The sequence below is a fragment of the Sapajus apella genome, unplaced genomic scaffold (assembly GCF_009761245.1).
Source record: "Sapajus apella isolate SASKATOON/1434 unplaced genomic scaffold, GSC_monkey_1.0 scaffold25, whole genome shotgun sequence".
Lineage (NCBI taxonomy): Eukaryota > Metazoa > Chordata > Mammalia > Primates > Cebidae > Sapajus > Sapajus apella.
In genome coordinates, this window is record NW_022436965.1 from 14249574 (window position 1) to 14259649 (window position 10076).

Below are 10076 nucleotides of genomic sequence, written 5' to 3' on the forward strand. Positions count from 1 at the left end.
GCTTTTTTTGGCTGGTAGGTGGGTTCAGTTTTGAAGCTGATTATTGGTGTATTCAGGGATTAAATTTCTTCCTGGTTCAGTCTTGGGAGGGTGTATATGTTCAGGAATTTATCTCTTCTACATTTTCTAGTTTGTGTGTATAGAAGAATCATAATATTCCCTAATGATTATTTGTATTTTATGGGGTCAGTGGTAATATCCCCTTTGTCCTTTCTAACTCTGTTTATCTGGATCTTCTCTCTTTTCTTCTTTATTAGTCTAGCTAGTGGTCTATTTTATTAATTTTTTTCAAATAAAACCAACTGAATTCACTGAATCATTTGAATGGCTTTTTATGTCTCAATCTCCTTCAGTTCAGCTTTGATTTTGGTTGTTTTGTGTTCTGCTAGTTTTGGGGTTAGTTTACTCTTGGTTCTCTATTTCTTTTAGTTCTGATGTTAGGTTGTTAAATTGAAATTTTTCTAACTTTTTGGTAGAGGAATTTAGTGCTATAAATTTCCCTATTACTATTGTGTTAGCTGTGTCCCAGGGATTCTGGTATATTGTTGTTCTCACCAGTTTCAAAGAACATAATTTCTGCCTTAATTTTATTATTTACCCAAAAGTCATTCAGAAGCAGGTTGATTTCCATGTAGTTGTATGGCTTTGAGTGATTTCCTTATTCTTGATTTCTAATTTTATTGTGTTGTGGTTTAAGAAAGTGGCTGTTATTATTTCAGTTCTTTTGAATTTGCTGAGGATTGTTTTATGTCTGATTGTCTGGTCGATTTTAGAGTATGTGCCATGTGGTAATGAGAAGAAAATATATTCTATTGTTTTGGTGTGGAAAGCTCTGTATATGTCTGTCAGGTCCATTTGATCCAGTTCTGAGTTCAGGTCCCAAATATCGTTGTCAATTTTCTGTTTTGATGATCTGTCTAATACTGTCAGTGGGGTTTTGAAGTCTCCCACTATTATTGCATGAGAATATAAGTGTCTTTGAGGTTCTCTAAATATTTGCTTTATGAATCTTGGTGCTCCTGTGTTGGGTGCATATATATTTAAGACAGTCAAGTCTTCTTTTTGAACTCTTTACCATTATGTAATGCCCTTCTTTGTCTTTTTTTATCTTAGTTGGTTTAAGTCTGTTTTGTCAGAAATTAAGATTGCAACTCCTTTTTTTCTGTTTTCCATCTGCTTGGTAGATTTTTTTCCATTCCTTTATTTTGAGCCTATGTGTGTCACTGTATGTGAGATGGGTCTCTTGAAGACAGCATATCATTGGTTCTCGGTTCTTTATCTAGCTTGCCACTCTGTGTCTTTTAATTGGGTTATTCAGCCCATTTACATTCAAAGCTAGTATTGGTAATCATCATCCTGTCATCATGATATTAGCTGGTTATTACGCAGACCTGTTTGTGTGGTTGCTTTATACTATCAATGCTCTGTGTACTTAAGTGTGTTTTTGTTCTGTAGTCCCTAGTAATGGTCTTTCCATTCCATATTTAGTGCTTCTTTCAGGAGCTCTTATAAGGCAGGTCTGGCAGTGACAAATTCCCTCAGCATTTGCTTTTCTGAAAACTATTTTATTTCTCCTTTGCTTATGAAGCTTAGTTTGACCAGATATGAAATTATTGATTGGAATGTCTTCTCCTTAAGAAGATTGAGAATATAGGGCCCACAGTAGTAGAGTACCTAGTCTTGGGCACAGTCCTGGTGTGCTTTCTCCAGCTGCTGAGATGGTGCACCAAGTATCAGGGGTGAGTTATCTGGGTTCAGGTACCCCATAGCCCCATAGCCACTGAGGATACCCCTCTTTAGCCATTGCCATTGACTCCAGTCTGTCTCTTAAGGAACCCAGGATAGCGATCAACCAAGAGATGCAGGGTTCCATATGCCCATGCATGAGGCTTAAGTTCAGAATTATGGGGTCCAATAAGGAGCAGGTAGTCTCATTTTTATGTAAACACCTAAAAATATATTCTGGTATCAGTTTTTCCTTTTGATATTTAGTGCTCCTTTCAAGATCTCTTGAAAGGCAGGTCTGGTGATAACAAATTCCCTCAGCATTTGTTTTTCTGAAAAGGGTCTTATTTCTTCTTTGCTTATGAAGCTTAGTTTGACCAGATATAAAATTATTGGTGGGAATGTCTTTTTAAAATAATATTGAATATTAGTCCCCTATCTCTTCTGGCTGGCAGGGACCTTTCTGCAGAGAGGCCTGCTGTTAGTCTGATGGGCTTCCCTTTGTAGGTGACCTGACCTTTTTCTCTAGTCTTTAACATTTTTTTCTTTCATTTTGACCTTGGAGAATCTGATGCTTATGTGTCTTCAGGGTGACCTTTTGTGAAATATCTTCAACAGGTTCTCTGCATTTCCTGAATTTGAATGTTGACCTCTCTAGCTAGGCTGGAGAAGTTCTCATAAATGATATCCTAAAATATGTTTTCCAAGCTGGTTCCATTCTCCCCATCTTTTTCAGGGACACCAATGAGTCATAGATTTGGTCTCTTTACATAATCCCATATTTCTCAGAGGCTTTTTTTGGTTCCTTTTCATTCTTTTTTCTCTATTCTGTCTGACTTTCTTACTTCAGAAGGCCAGTCTTTAAGTTCTGAGATTCTTGTCTCCACTTTGTCTATTCTGCTATTAATATATGTGATTGCATTATAAAATTCTTATATTGTGTTATCAGCTCTATCAGGTTGGTTACATCGTTTTCTATACTGGCTATCTTGTCTGTCAGCTCCCGCATTGTTTATAATGATTTTTCACTTCCTTTGTGTACTCGTCCATTCTCATACTGCTATAAAGAAATACTTCAGACTGGCCTTCTGTTTGGCTTTTTTCCTGCACAGGAGGGCTGTAGGCAGCCATGGCACCCAGCCATAATGGTATGATCTTGAAGCCCCACTTCCAGAAGGACTGGCAGTAGCATGTGGTCAGGTGGTTCAACCAGCTGTTCTGGAAGATCTGCAGATGCAAGGCCCAGCAAGCAAAAGCATGCCGCATTGCTCCATACCCTGCATTAGGACCCATCCAGCCCATTATGTAGTCCCACACAGTACAGTAACACAGCAAGGTGTCCACCACCTTCACTTCAGCTTGCAGGAGCTCAGGGTGGCAGGTATTCACAAGAAGGTGGCCTGGACCATTGGCATCTCTGTGAATTGAAGGAGGTGGAACAAGTCCACTGACTCCCTGAAGGCCAATGTGCAGCAACTGAAGGAGTACCATTCCAAACTCATCCTCTTCCTCAAGAAGCCATTGGCCTCCAAAAAGGGAGACAGTCTTGCTGAAGAACTCAAATTGGCCACCCAGCTGACAGAACTGGTCATGCCCTTCTGGAATGTCTATAAGCAGGAGAAAGCCCAAGTCATTACTGAGGAGGAGAAGAATTTCAAAGCCTTCACTAGTCTCCTCATGGCCTGTGTCAATCCCCAGCTCTTTGGCATAATGGCAAAAAGAGCCAAGGAAGCTGTAGAATAGGATGTTGAAAAGAAAAAACTAAAGTCCTCTTGTAATAAATTAGCAGTAATGCTGGGGGGCAGGGAGGCAGGAATACCGGAGACTGGGTAACTTATAAGGAAAAGAGATTTAATTCACTCATGATTCCACAGACTGTACAGGAAGCATGGCTGGGGAGCCCTCAGGAAACTCCCAATCACAGCAGAAGGTTGAAGGGGAAGCAGGCACATTTTACATGGCCAGAGAGAAAAAAAAAAGAGAGAAAGGGGGAGATGCTACACACTTTTAAACAACCATATCTTATGAGAATGCAGTATAATGAGAACAGAATGGGAGAAATCCACCCCCATCATCTAATCACCTCCCATCAGGACCCTCCTACAACACTGGCGATTACAATTTGACATGAGATTTGGGTGGGGACACACATCCAAACCATATCACTTGGATTGGGTTTCAATGTACTCCTGTAACTCCATGATCTTTGTTCCTATCCATATTTTGAATTCTGTTTTTGTCATTTCTGCCATCTCAGCCCAGTTCAGAACCCTTGCTGGAGAAGTAATACAGTTGTTTGGAGGAAAGAAGGCACTCTGGCTCCTTTCAGGGTTCTTGTACTGATTCTTTCTCTTCTTGAAGGTGGGTCTAACTACCTTCAATCTTTGAGGTTGCTGACTTTTGCATATTTTTTCCTTTTATCCTATTCGATGATCTTGGGGGTTTGATTGTGATATAAGGTACATTCAGCTAACTGGCTTTATTTCTAGGAAATTTTAGAAGGCCAATGCTCAGCTTCCAACTTCTGGACTGCATGCTCTATTCTGGGGGTCTTGTATTGGTTCCCAACTTTGTTCTCTGGCTCCTTGAGGATAGGAATCCACTGTGCTGTGAGTGGTAGGGGGTGGGGGGCAAGGTACAGCAGCTGCAGCAGAGTGCTAGTGGGTGCCAGGGTGTCTGCCTTCCTGCAGGTGTTCACCACAGTGGCAGAAGCAACACAGCTGGAGGAGTCAGTGGGGTGGTCCTGCTGGCAACCGTGTGTGCAGCTGCACTGGTGGTGGTGTTGAGTCAGGTGTAAGGTGCTGGCAAAAGCAAGTCTGGTAGCCTTCTCTGTGCCCTGCAAACAGGGTGATTGCTCAATGTGGCAGAGGATCTGATGTTCTCTTATAGCGTTAACACAAGGGTGGCATACTGTGGGGGCAGGGCTGGCTGGCTCTGTGCCCACAAAGGCTCTATCTGCAATGGCAATTGGTGGGGGGTGGGAGGACAGACTGCACTCCTGTACACAGGTGGGGCAAGGCTGGGAATTCCGGACCAGCCTGAGTAACATAGCAAGACTCTGTCTCTACAAACATAAAAACTAAAAAAATTAGGCAAATATGGTGGCACATGCCTGTAGTTTTAGCTACTTGGGAGGCTGAGGCAGTAGGATCACATGAAGCCAGAAGGATGAGACTGTAGCAAGTCATGATCATGCCACTGCACTCCAGTCTGGGTGACAGTGTAAGACTCTGTCTAACAAAATAAACAAATGTAAAAATAAAAAGAAGTGGGGATATTAATTTCCCTTTTAATAATTAGATAAAAATCAGTAAGGATATAGAAGATTTTTTAAAAATTATCAACCACCCTAACCTAACTAAACTTTATAGAACAATTTACCCCACCACTGCGGAATTCACATTATTTGTGGTGCACAGAGACCATTTGCCAAGATGGACCTTATGCTGGAACATAAAACAAGTCCCAATATATTATAAAAGTTTGAAATTCTCCAGAATATATTCTTTAAAAGCCAAAATTAAATTATATATTAATAACAATTAAAGATTTTTAAAAGCCTCAAATATTTGGAAATTAACAAACTTCCAGTAACTAGTCAAAGAAGAAATCATAAGAGAAATTAATAAATATTCAAATCTACATAATAAAAAATCAAAATTTGTTGGATAGAGCTAATGAGCACTGAAAAACAAAAATTACAGGAGGCTATTGCTCTGGACGAAACTCTTTTACAAGGCCCCAACACACTAGAGTAAACTATCACAATGAAGTCAATGATCACAGAACTGAAAGGGAGTTGCTATTACTGCTGTCAGAGAAATCAGGAAAGAGAGATAGCCTAATTTCCCAAACAGGCCAGTTTTAATCTTTAATCAGCATGATAATGAAGTTCCTTCTGCTTTAATCCTACAATAAAGAACTACCCTGTAATCCCAGCACTTTGGGAGGCCGAGGTGGGTGGATCACGAGGTCAAGAGATCGAGACCATCCTGGTCAACACGGTGAAACCCCGTCTCTACTAAAAATACAAAAAAATTAGCTGGGCATGGTGGTGCGTGCCTGTAATCCCAGCTACTCAGGAGGCTGAGGCAGGAGAATTGCCTGAACCCAGGAGGTGGAGGTTGCGGTGAGCCGAGATCGCGCCATTGCACTCCAGCCTGGGTAACAAGAGTGAAACTCCGTCTCAAAAAAAAAAAAAAAAAAAAAGTAATCTTTTCCATTCATCTGTCAGCCCTCCCTATTTCTGCAGTGCCCAAACACACCAGGCATATCCCATGACCTGTTTAACTGTCCTTGCCATCAAAAGCCAACCCTTCCACCCTTAATGATGTCAACAGCAGCCAATTGGAATTAGCCTAGATTGTGTGGTTCACCTTAGCCCATAGTGGGAAGACACAGGAACAGGGTCTGCATTGGGGATAAAAACTGCTGCTCTCCTTTGTTCTGTGCATTCTCCCTTGCCTTGCCTTGCATGCAAGATGCACCCTTCTATAGAAGTACTGCCTTGCTGAAAAAACTGTTGCCTGAGTCTTGGTTCCACTTTAGGGCACCAAGCATTTTACTTCTAACATCTGGGGCTCATCTGGGATTCCCATTCTCCTCTGGGATAGGGGTCTCTGGTCTTCTCCCAGGGGAAACACATCCCACTGCCTCATTGGCCTCAGGTGCTAAAGATTGAGACCCCACCTGCTGTGATCAATAAACCCAGGCTCTCAGCAATGCTAGAAAGAAAGGCTTGTCTACAAAAACACAGTGGCAATCAGGTAACTCAGTGGACAGAGAAGGTAAGAAAACCCACTGGGGTGGTGAAGTACTTCCCTGGTGGTCAGGATATCTTGGAGGTTGAAAGCCTGTGAATGTTAACAAGCACTACCGCTATGTGGAGTGAGTGACTCCAATCTGTGGTTCCATGGTTACCTCATACGGCTAATGGTGGCCCTTTTGTAGGAATCCTGACCTTGGGATTTACACAGTCCCGCCAATGCTAACAGGAAACTAATTTCCCTCTGAGGAAAGGGCCAGAGTGGATGAAGCAGGAGAAGGGTGCAAGAAACTTCCAGCAGGAGGGGCTAAAGGATAGGCAAGAAATCTTTAGTATGAAAGATTGAGCCTTAGCAAGCCTTTGGAGGAAGGAGAGGGCAAGAGACCTCTAGTAAAAGGAAGTTGAGCCACACACACTCTCAAGGAATCATCCTGGAACCTCCAGGATGGAAAACACCCCTAGTATAACAGGGAAAGTTAAGGACGGGGATAGATCCCCTCCAACAGTCCTTTAGGTCTCATATTAAAATCCTCGAAAGATAATGAGTGGACTAAACATAAGAAAAAGCAACAAATAATAAAATACTGCTGTTCCATTTGAACTCAAGAATCAGTGCTCAAACTTTTAGTTTTCTGGCCAAAATTTGGGTTCAATGAGGAAAGGATTTGTGAACTTTTAATAGAAAATGTTGCTAAGAGGAGACTTCCTCCCAAGAGGAAATAGATTATGCCCTATGTTGGTGGCAAGAACATGTCCTTTACCCTCCAAAGATTGAAAGGAGCAAGGCAAAAACTACTCTTTGGAGGAAATTTCATTGTAAGCATGCCCCATCAAGTTAGAACCTCTGTTAAAAAGCAATAATTTAACACTAACCACCGAACCAAACCTAGCAGGTTTCTTAATAGGGAGTCTAAACCTAAAAAGAAAACACACATGTTTAGATTTAATTGACTATCACACAAAGGTTAAGCCCAATTCAAGAGAGACTCTTCAAAACAGGGTGGCACTCATTTATAGACGGTTCCTCCCAAGTGACTGGGCAAAAAAGACACAAAAATTACTCAGTAATTGATGGAAAATCTCTGAAAGAGAGTCAAAAAAATTGCGTAATGATTAGTCTACCCAAACTTGTGAGCTGTTTGCATTGAGTCAAGCCTTAAAATATCTGCAAAACAATGAAGGAAACATCTATGCTGAATCTAAGAACATCTTTGTGGTAGCTCACACATTTAGAAAAATTTTAAACGGAACGAGATCTTTTTAATAACAAAGGTCAAAACCTTGTTTACAAAGAGTTAATCACCCAAGTATTAAATAACCTTCAGTTGCCAAAATAAATAGCTACTGTCCATGTCCCCAGACACCAGAATAGCCTGTCTTTTAAGAATCAGGAAAATAACTGAGCAGATCAGATAAGCCAAGAAGGCTGCTGTTTCTTCTGAATGCGTTTTCCACTTTACTCTTACCTCCCTCCTCCTACCATGAGCCCCATTTTCTCTTCTACTAAGAAAGAAAAGATAATAGAAATGGATGCTAAAGAGGATGCAGGAGGAAAATTGATATTGCCAGACCAAAAAGAAATATTGTCCAAACCCCTTTATAAAAGTAATCCTGTCCCATCTGCATCAGAGGACCCACTGGGGACCCCAGGCCACGTGTGATGCAGTTCTCAGAGTTTATAAATATATAAGAATTTACACCCTAGCCCAACAAGTTACAGATAGTTGCTTACTGATAATAAATAAATAAATAAATAAATAAATAAATAAATAAATAAATAAACTACAATGGAACTTACCCCTTAAGGGAAGGAATCCAGGCTTAAGACCATTCCAAAGTACCCAAACTGATTACACAGAGACGCCTCCAACATGTCATCTAAAATGCTTATTAATGATAGTATATAACCTCGCTCACCAAATCAAAGCTATTCCCTTTTCAAATGCGACAGCCTATGATATAAAGCATTAATTAAAAATAGCTCACGAAACTCCGTCTCAAAAAAAAAAAAAAAATAGCTCGTTTGGGCTAATAGAAGATATTAACTCAGGCAATAAAACCTATTTCACAGTGCATATCATTAAAAAGCTATCCCAAGGCCTAGAAGTTAAATAAGACTATCATACTCCTTGGCACCCACCTTCATCAGTGAAGGTAAAAACAAATCAAACCTTAAAGAATCACTTAAACAAATTAGTTCTAGAGACTTAGTTACCAAATGCCCTCCTATTGCCCTATTAAAAATAGCCTTTCCCTCGCTAATTATATTCTTTGTCTCTCCTCTACTTTCCCTTTCCCTAAAACCAAAGGTCTCCGAGCACAAGCACTAATCCTGGAGTTCCTAGTCCATCAACATCAGCCTGGGAATCACATCCTCATCAAAAGCTGGAAGGAGAAGGAACTTAAGCCAGCCTGGGAAGGAACTTACCTGATGCTTCAAATCACTGAACCCACAGTCCAGACAGCAGAAAGCCCAGGAGGCGGAAGTTGCGGTGAGCTGAGATCGCGCCATTGCACTCCAGCCTGGGTAACAAGAGCGAAACTCCGTCTCAAAAAAAAAGAATGCACCCATCACACCCAAGTCAAGAAAACACCACCACCTCTGGAGTCATGGGCCATTATCCAGGGGGAAAACCTCCTCAAACTAAAGCTAAGAAAAGCTTAACTCTCTTTCATTTATTCTATTGACAATGTTAAGCCAGGGTGTATTGTATCCTCAAGTTCACTAATTCTTTATTCTTCCAGACAATCTATAGTTGAGTTCCTGCAGTGAATTTTATTTCTTCTTGAGCAGACAGAAAAGACTTCCAGTGAATTTTTTATTGCAATTACTTTACTTTTCAATTCCAATATTTCCATTTGGCTTTTTATAATTCCTATCTCTTTATTGTTATTCTCTATTTAATGTGACATTTTTAGATCTTCCTTTGCTTTTTTTTTTTTAAATTAAGACAGAGACTCACCCTGCAGTTCAGGCTGGAGTGCAGTGGCTCAATCTCAGCTCACTGCAACCTCTGCCTCCCAGATTCAAGTGCTTCTAGTGCCTCAGCCTCCTGAATAGCTGGGATTAGCTGAGTTAGCTGCCTGTCACTGCACCTGACTAATTTTTGTATTTTTAGTAGAGATGGGGTCTCACCATGTTGACCAGGCTGTTCTCAAATTCCTGACCTCAAGTGATCCATCCAACTTTACCTCCCAAAGCACTGGGATTATAGGCATGAGCTACCACACTTGGTCTATCTTCCTTTACACAATTAATAATATTTTCCTTTAGTTCTACGAACATATTTATAATGACTAAAGTATTTTTCTGTTAAATCTGACATCTAGTTGCTCTTATGGGCGGTATTTGTTGCATGTATGTACTAGAATTTCCTGTTTCTTTGCATGCATCATAATTTTGTTAGCAGTGGCAAATCCATATGAGTCTTCAGCAACTCAATTTTGGCCTTCTTGGAGGAAAGAATTGGCTGAAGGGCATAAGGCAGAGTAAGAAATTGAGGCAAGTTTTAGAGCAGGACTAAAGGTTTATTAAAAAGTTTTCAGAGCCAGGCATGGTTGCTCACACCTATAATCCCAACACTTT

At 40.7% G+C, this 10076-nt stretch overlaps 1 pseudogene; it reads left to right on the top strand.

Moving 5' to 3' along the window:
* The first annotated feature begins 2847 nt into the window (after positions 1 to 2847).
* Positions 2848 to 3558, top strand: LOC116559952 (annotated as a pseudogene).
* Positions 3559 to 10076: the final 6518 nt, after the last annotated feature.